This window comes from Lithobates pipiens, unplaced genomic scaffold (genome assembly GCF_037356315.1).
Source record: "Lithobates pipiens isolate NorthernLeopardFrog02 unplaced genomic scaffold, aLitPip1_a1.2 Scaffold_19, whole genome shotgun sequence".
In the NCBI taxonomy this organism is placed as follows: domain Eukaryota; kingdom Metazoa; phylum Chordata; class Amphibia; order Anura; family Ranidae; genus Lithobates; species Lithobates pipiens.
The window spans coordinates 543,772,454-543,781,530 of NW_027507764.1; the positions used below are offsets into that span (position 1 = coordinate 543,772,454).

At 40.1% G+C, this 9,077-nt stretch overlaps 1 long non-coding RNA gene across 1 annotated transcript in view; it reads left to right on the forward strand.

Moving 5' to 3' along the window:
- The window catches only part of LOC143998390 (uncharacterized), a 54,127-nt gene extending 47,063 nt beyond the window's left edge, over positions 1 to 7,064 (forward strand). The window contains exon 3 of the long non-coding RNA XR_013277900.1: positions 6,221 to 7,064. This is a non-coding gene — a long non-coding RNA (uncharacterized LOC143998390). The remainder of the gene's footprint in view (positions 1 to 6,220) is intronic.
- Positions 7,065 to 9,077: the final 2,013 nt, after the last annotated feature.

Below are 9,077 nucleotides of genomic sequence, written 5' to 3' on the forward strand. Positions count from 1 at the left end.
TTTGGATAGTTTGGTAGCTTCCATTCTAGTTAGCACTTGCGACCAGGGAAGAGCTGCGGAACGCTAATTTACTGCTGTGACCCAATGTATGGCAACAAAAAGCATGTGGTACTTGCGCTACTTTTGGCAGCCTCTCCACAGCGCATCCGAGTGGGTAAACTTCCACATGCAGGCGGTAAGAGATGATGTAACTATCTCTCTGCTCACCCACGGCTGCAGCTCTGTCAAGAGAAGCCTTCGCAGGCCCTGCTGTAGGGGTGGAACAGCAACAATAACATGATCCATCACTGCCCGCCACACCACTGACAGAGATTGGCAGAGACTGCAGTGAGCGCCGTATGTGGACAGGGGGAGGAGGTCTGACCAATATTGGTAATATCGATAATGCCGCGTACACACGACCGGACTTTCTGGCAGACTGGGTCCGACGGTCTTCCCGACGGACTTTCAGCGGATTTCCGACTGACTTTTCGAACTAACGGACTTGGCCACACACGAACGGACTAATTCAAAAGTCCATTCCTTTTGAACGTGATGGCGTAAACAGGACTAAACAAGGAAGCTCAATAGCCAGTAGCCAATAGCTTCCCTTGCGTTGTATTTGGTCCGTCGGCCTAGCACACAGATGAACGGTTTTCCCAATTTTTAGTTAGTTGGAAATTGAGTCGGTTGGATAGATTTGAAACATGTTCTATTTCTCGGTCCATCAGATTTTTTTCCCGAAAAACGATCGGACTAGCCCACACATGATCGGATTGTCTGACGGACTAATCCCTTCAGACCTAGCCTGTCGGAAAGTCCGGTCGTGTGTACGCGGCATTCATTTCTGACCGATACAGATTATTTGTAAAATGGGAATATCGGTCCTTAATCGACCGCTCCGATAATCAGTCGACCCCTAGTAAATGCCCCCTTCATTGGTGGTCTGTGGTGAAGTGCCCCTTACATTGGTCTTCAGTAGTTCATGCTCTCTTTCATTAGTGGGCAGCAGTGAAGTGCCGATTACATTGGTAGTCAGTAGTAAATACCCCCCTTCATTGGCGGTCTGTAGTGAAGTTCCTCTTCCATTGATCTTCAGTAGTTCATGCTCTCTTTCATTAGTGGCCAGTGGTGAAGTGCCCATTACGTTGGCAGCCAATGCTCTTTTTATTTATCGATCAGTATTGACGTGCCATGTACATTGGTGGTCAGTAGTAAATACCCCTTTTCACCGGTGCTTAGTGGTGAAGTGCCCCTTGCATTGGTCATCAGTGGTTAGTGCTAACTTTTATTAGTGGTCATTGGTGTAGTGCCCCATATGATGGTAGTTAGTGCTCTTTTTCATTTGTGGTTAGCTGTGAGTGCCCCCTTTTAGTGGTGGTCATTGGTAAGTGCTTTTCTTCATTGGTGGTCCGTGGTGAAATTCCCTTATGTAAGTCGTGGTCAGTGGTGAAGTGCCTCTTACATTGGTCATCAGCAATTAGTGCTCTCTATCATTAGTGGTCAGTGTTGAAGTGCCCCTTACATTGGTGGTCAATGCTCTCTTTCCTTAGTGGTCAATGGCGAGTTGCCCCTTACACTGGTGGTCAATGCCCTCTATTGTTAGTGGTCAGCGGTAAAGTGCCTATTATGTTAGTGGTCTGTAGTTAGTGCTCTTTTTCTTTACTGGGCAATGGTAGGTTGAGTGGTTTGTGCTCTCTTTTGTTAGTGGTCGATATTGAAGTGCCCTACACATTGGCGATTAGTGCACCCCAATTGGTAGTAAGTTAAAGGTGCACTCGTTTGTTGGTGGCCCCCAGTAAATTCCCACTTTTATCACTGGTAGAAACCCCCCTTGATGTTGGTAAGTGCCTTATTTCTTGCTGGTCATGAGTAAGTGTCCCTTTTATTGCTGGGCAGTGGTAAGTGCCCCCTTTCTTTGGTGATCAGTGGGAGCAACTGATAAGTAGTGCTTCATTACTACTAGCACCAGGCCCCGAATTCTGATAAATGACATCAGAACTATCCAGACATCATCAGACAGGAGATCACTCAGCCCAGCACTACTGGCGTAGATGGTCATCTCTAGACCCTCAGCATCATGCAGGAGATCCAGGACACATGTCAGGTCAAGAAATGCTGGTGATAAGACCTAACTTAGACCATCCCCAGCGGCCTGCAGTGTTTGCAACAACTTCCTACTAGTTTCTTGTGATTAAAATGACTAAATGTATCCAGGAAACCTGTTAACAACTGGTTAATCCATCTGGTCTTTTCTGTGATTGAAATCTAATTGAAAATGGTTGAAATTAGTAGAAAATTTGCGTATATGGCCAGCATGATACAGTCTTGTTCAATTTTTTTGCAGTGATTATTTTTACAAAGAGCATTTCATGATAAATAGGCTACAGCTCAAAACTGAACAGGTTGGGGATCACAAAAAAGGAGTGAATTTTATATTTCAATCTAAAGCAGTTACATGCTGTATAATCCCAGGAGAAAGAGTATATATGATGAATCTGAGCTGAAAGGATGAGACAAGTCGAATTCACCTTCTCTCTATTCATAAACAGCCCTCAAGATACCTCCTGTCATACAAAGATCTGAATCAAATAACACTGAGAAAGCTTCTTCCCTGAGAAGCCATTAATAAGAGGATAAGTGTTACACTACAAACACTGTAGATCACTAAAAACCCACGTACACCAGAGGAAGTGCTATACAGAGCATAGAAACTGCTGATGATAAAAAGGATGTTTTCTTATTTTAAGGCATTCTCAACCAACGTCAACTACATTTCAGTAAACTCTCTGACTTAAGCATTGCTGCAGTGTTTTCTAAGTAGCATTAGCATTTAACTTACTGATTTTATTTGCTGCTGCCTATCTTAGGACATTATGCGGATTATAGAACATTTAATTCTTTCCCCTCCTCTCTCCTCTGACCTTTTTCCTCTTTACTCTCTCCTTTCTCTTCTCTAATCTTCTCTGCTCTTCTCTCTCGTCTCTCCTCATCTCCTCACTGCTCCTCTCTTCTCTTTTCTTTGCTTCCCTCTTCCTTCTTTCCCCTGTACAACAAATATGATGCTGTTAAAATCTCTTACTTAAAATTTTCATGGTGAAGAGTTTGTAATATTGTTAATCCTTCATAAGAATTCTGTTGTATTTTGTTCCCCCTTCTTTTCCCTTGCCTTCCTTTCCTCTTCTCTCTTTCACATCTCTTATGCCGCGTACACACAACTGGACTTTCCGGCAGAAAAGGCCAGATGGAACCATTTCCATATATTATTCTGATATTCTGATCGTGTGTGGGCTTCATCTGACTTTTTTTTTTCAAAAATTATGACGGGCCTGGAAATAGAACATGTTTTAAATCTTCCCGAAGGAATCAATTCCTATCGGGAAAACCGTTTGTCTGTATGCTATTGCAACAGACCAAATAAGACATAAGGGCAGCTATTGGCTACTGGCTATTGAACTTCCTTTTCTAGTCCCATCATACATCATTGCGTTATAAATGAACATACTTTTGCGCGATCGTGTGTAGGCAAGTCCGTTTTATCGGAACTCCATCGGATAGACCGTCAGAGTTTATTCTGACGGAAAGTCCGGTCGCGTGTACGCGGCATTACTTTCATTTCCTTCCCTTAAATTTTATTTCATCTTTTGCTTTCCCCTCCTTACCCTTTCAATGTCCTTTCCTTTCCTTTCCTTTCCAATCTTTTCCTTTTATTTTCCTCCTCTCCTCTAATTTTTATTTCTCTTTCATTCCTTTCTTTTTATTTTCCTCCTCTCCTTTCATTTTTATATATTTTCTATTACTTTTATTTCCTGTCACTTACATGTTTTTCCTTTCCCTTCTTTCTCCTTTTCTTTCATTTCCTTTCCCTTACTTTGTTTTTCTTTTCCCTTTCCTTCCTTCCCTTAATTTTCTTTCCTTTCTTCTTCTCCTTTCCTTCGCCCCTTTCTTATTTCCTCTGCACAACAAATATGGTGCTGTCAATATCTTTTGCTTGATTAACTTTTCATGTTGCAGAGTTTGTAATATTGATAAGTGATTGTAAAGGTAATAAAAAAATAAATAATAACAAATATGTCTATACTTACCTACTTGCACAAACCTCCTATTTTCGGGTCCCCCATCTGCGCTTCTGGACCCTTCCCTCTGTCCAGTGCCCCCATGGGTAGCCGCTTTCTGCTTTCATGCACTCATGCATGCTCACACCCGAGCCCCGCTGCTGTGTCTCACTTCCTCGTCACCGGCTTTGACAGCACTGGGAGCCAATGGCTCCTGGTGCTCCAGCAAAGCCAGTGATCCCTGGAAGTGAGGGGGGAGAAGAGCTCCAGACGTGCATGGCCCCGGATCCAATGAGGGCTCAGGTAAGAAAAAGGAGGGGGGAGAGATGCTGACACCTGAACATTTTTTACCTTAATGCAAGGAATGCATTAAGGTAAAAAATGTTTAGGCATCACAACCATTTTAATTTTTCATTAGAATATTTTGTATTTTTTAATTTCGTTTTCTTTTCCTTTCCCTTGTCTTCCTCTTGTCCCCTCCCTTCTTCTTTCCTTTAATTTCCTTTACGTTTCTTTGCTTTTCTTTCCCTTTTCTTCCTTCCTTTACTTTCTTTCCTTTCACCTCCTTTTCTTTACCATTTCTTCTTTCCCCTGTAAGAAAGATGGTGCTGTTAATATCTTTTGCTTGATAATCTTTTCACGTTAAAGATTGTAATATTGTTAATCATTCATTAAAATACGGTTGTATTTTTTAATAACTTTTTCCTCTCCTTCCCCTCCCTTTACTTTAATTTCTGTTCACTTCCATTATTTTCACTCTTTTCCTTCCCCACCCTTTCTTTCTTTTTCTTCATTCATGTCCTTTACTTTCCCTTTCTTTTAATTTTCATCTTCTCCCGTTCCTTTTCCTCTACATTCCTTTCCCTTTCTGTTTCTTACTCTCTTTCCTTTCCCTACTTTCTCTTTCCTTTTTTCCCCTTTCTTCTTCCTTTCCCCATTTCTTCTTTTCCATTTCCTTCCCCTTCCCTTTCCCCTTCCCTTCCCTTCCTTTCCTTTTTTCCCTTTTCTTCTTCCCTTCCCAATTTCTTCTTTTCTTTGTTCAACAAATATGGTGCTATTAATATAATTCATTTTCCTCTCCATTCCTTTCCCTTTATTTCAATTTTTTCCCTTTCCTCTAATTTCCTTTCTTCCCCTTCCTTTTCTTCTACCCTTCCCCATTTGTTTCTTTTTCTTTTCTTATTGCCCTTTCCTTTCCCTTCATTTCCCCATCTAGTCTTTTTCTTTTCCCCATCAAATCATTCAATGTAACTATGACCTTTTGTACCACCACCAAACCCCCCCCCCCCCCTTTAGAATGTAAGCTCTATGAGCAGGGCCCTCCTATCCCTTCTGTATTGTACTGTAATTGTGCTGTCCCCCCTCCACATTGTAAAGCGCTGCGTAAACTGTTGGCGCTATATAAATGGTGTACAATAATAATTTTCCTCCACTCCCTTCCTTTCCCTCTCCATTCCTTTCTGTTTTCTTCCCCTTCATTTCCCTTTCCCCTCGCCTACCCTTCCCTTCCTTTTTTTCCCCTTTTCTTCTTCCCTTCCCCATTTCTTCTTTTCCTCATACAATAAATATGGTGCCATTGATATCTCTTGCTTGATAAACTTTTCATGTTGCATAGTGTGTAATATTGTTAATCGTTCATTAGAATACTGTTGTATTTTATTCCACCGTCATGGCGCTTTGGCCCTAACACTATGTTAAAATAAAGTGGAAATTTATCAAAATCACTTTCCATTTGACATGTTGAGATGCATCTTTCCACTGTGGAAGAAAAAAAGAGTGATTAATCTTACTGCCGTCTACAGCGTCCATGATGCAGCTTGAAACTTTGATGGAAACAAATGAAGTGGATGCATAGGGCAGAAATTAAATCAATGCTCTCGCCGCTAATTAAAGGGGAAATAAAAGGTGCGCCTTCAAGATTCTGTCCTGGAAAATTAGGTGGGGGGGGAATTGCTATCTCCTTTTAAAACGATACATTATGTATCATTTTTTAATGCTGTAAGTGGCGGGTAGGTTTCTAAATATTATGACAAACATTTACTTATATGGTTTAATAAAATCTGACTGCAGAGAAATTAATTGAATCCGTTCGCTAAGTTCCCACTCAGTTGATACAGTAATCCAATTTAAAATGGACAAACTTGTTTCTGAGAAATCCATATCTCTTAACTTCATGTGACTTGCAGGTTACAGCCGGTTGCCTGGGCAAGCTTAATAGAAAGGAATTTGCAATTCATAACAGAGGATTCTAGACGGCTCACTAAGTGATGAAAGAAAGAAAAGTGAACACATGGCCTGATGCGGAGGAGAGGAGTCATCGTAAATGGAAATGGTAATTGTAAAGAGGGCCTGTCAGGTCTCCGCTAAAACTGTTTTAACATACAACTTTGTACCCTCAGTACTTGCAACTACAAGAGGTTCAGAGGGTAAAACTGCTCTTTGGGATGCAAATTTAGACTCAATTGCAAATACTGATGTTCTTTTCTTTTTTTTTTTTAACCATTCCTTTCAATACAAATCTTTAAAAGTGCAATGTAGTCATTAACACCCCCTAAAATACAATGCAATATTTACAACACCGAAATAAAGTTTTTACCAGTAGTAAATATTGTCCATCACGCTGGAAACTTTGTGCAAATAAATGTCCATCAATCACCATATGTGCCTGTACACCTCAATCAGTCCCTGAGGAAGTGACGAGGGCAGTGATGTAACATGTGGGAGGAGCCGGGTGACGCCATTAAATTCCCATCATGAGGGTTTTTTCCATATATGATTTTAAATGAAAGTGTATTTCTTTTAAAAAATTCTATATTGTTATACCTTCTACACTATGGATACCCACCTGTGTTTCTTTGAGTGACTGAGTGCCAAGGAAATGAAACGGAGTGTCCCATAAAGAGACACAAGCCCATTAATACCATCAAGGAAATTGAAAATCTAAAGCCTCATACACACGATCGGACTTTATACAAACTTTCCCATGGACATTTGTACAAAGGGCGTTGGCCCTGAACTTGTTAAGCATACACACCAAAAAATTACAGAAGTAGGAAAACTAAGTCGGGAAAACCCGATAAAGAAGAAATCCAACAATGCCACATCACAGAATACGATTCCAGTCATCTTGGACTATAACATCCAACATAAACAGATTGAAAGAATCATTAAGCGGAATTGGAAAATACTAAAAGCCGATAAACTCTTGAATGATATTTTACCCACTTGCCCGAAATTCATCTATAGAAGAGCCCCTACCATTAGGGACAAGATCGTGAAGAGCATCCCAGATCCCCCAGGGAGAGGACTCACCTTTTTCACAGGGAAGGGTTTCTTCCCCTGTAAGAGGTGTTTTGCCTGCACAAAAACTAAGCGCCCTAATGAAAAGAAAAAAGGAGTTCACTTCCACAAGCACTGGCGATACCTATACCATCAATGAATTCATCTGCTGTAACACCGTGGGGGCCGTGTATGCCCTGGAGTGCAGTTGTGGACTTCAGTACATTGGGCGCACTAAAAGACCATTAAGAACACGTATAAAAGAACATGTGCAAAACATATTAAAAGGCTTCGACAAACATAACGTGTCCAAACATTTTCTAATCCACCACAACAAGGACCCGTCACAACTAAAATTTTGGGGGATTGAGCCCTACGTGAAACATTGGCGTGGTGGACATAAGGTCCGCACCCTGAGCCAACTCGAATCCAAATGGTTATATACATTAGATACATTGACACCAAATGGATTGAATATTGAGTTTGACCTCAACTGTTTTATTAGCGACTTTTAAATCGCACCAGCAAGTTTTATTCCAGGAAAATAGAAAATTAATCTACTCTGCTCTAATTGTTTTATTGAATATAATTGAGTAGAATCGTAGGCACATTCAGGGTACTTCCCTCATTATGGATAGGCTTTTCACGTTTTTTTACAGTCACCCTCCCTTCCCCTCCTCTCTTATGATTAATGAGTGTTATTATGTCCATTATTCTCATGTTTTAATATAACCTCTAGATGAATGGTTTTATTTACTCGGCGATATACGTCATTTCCGGGTACGTTTATATAATTTTGATATATTTATTAATTATGCGATTTTTATATCAATGTTTTATCAATTTTTTCGAAAAAAAAATTCAAATTTTTTTTAAAAAGATTTTTTCTAGAAATTTTTATAATTTTTTTTCCCCTCTGATTATATTAAATGCATCTTTATCTTCACCTTCCCCTTATAGTTATATATATACTTATTGGTATATATATATATATATATATATATATACATATATATATATATTTATATACTTATCAATATATATTTTATATTTTAACAAGTGTATGGTTTATTTAGATGCGACTCAAAACTCAAACGTCCCTTAATTAGCAATTTGCTTTTATATACAGATTAAATTTATCTGTGTTCACACATCTTTTTAATAATATTTACATATGTAGACGGTCCCCTATATTTAGCATGTTTACCAATCACTCTGTGACATATAACCAATTACTCTGTGATATATAACCAAATTAATGGCACTGGCCGCATTTCCTGTATTATGGATATTAAATGGGCGAGTGCTTTTGATCCATTTCCGGGTTTTAATCACAATAGGTATGTCAGACACCAACAAAATGGCCGCCGGCTGACTTCCGGGTCTCCACAATAATGGCTGCCATATACTAGCGCTTTGTAGCTATTTAAGGACACTTCCTACAGTTGTGTTTATCCCCTGATGAAGTCACGTGACCCGTGACGAACACGCGTCGGGACACAGCGACCGGAAGTGACGTAGACCGAGCCCGCAGCTCGTTTATACACTGCTTGTACAGACTGTTTGTTTGTGAGTATTTTTTAAACCTTTTAAATAAAATTAAACCTGTTGAAGCACTTTACACTATGGAGTATTCTTCCTCCATCTCTGCTTAAACCCATGCATATGCCACACCACTGAGGAACCCTGACTGCAATATCGCAGAGGAAACCCCCTTAAAGGAACCATAACATTGGTCAGGACCTGGGCACCCCACACTAAAGG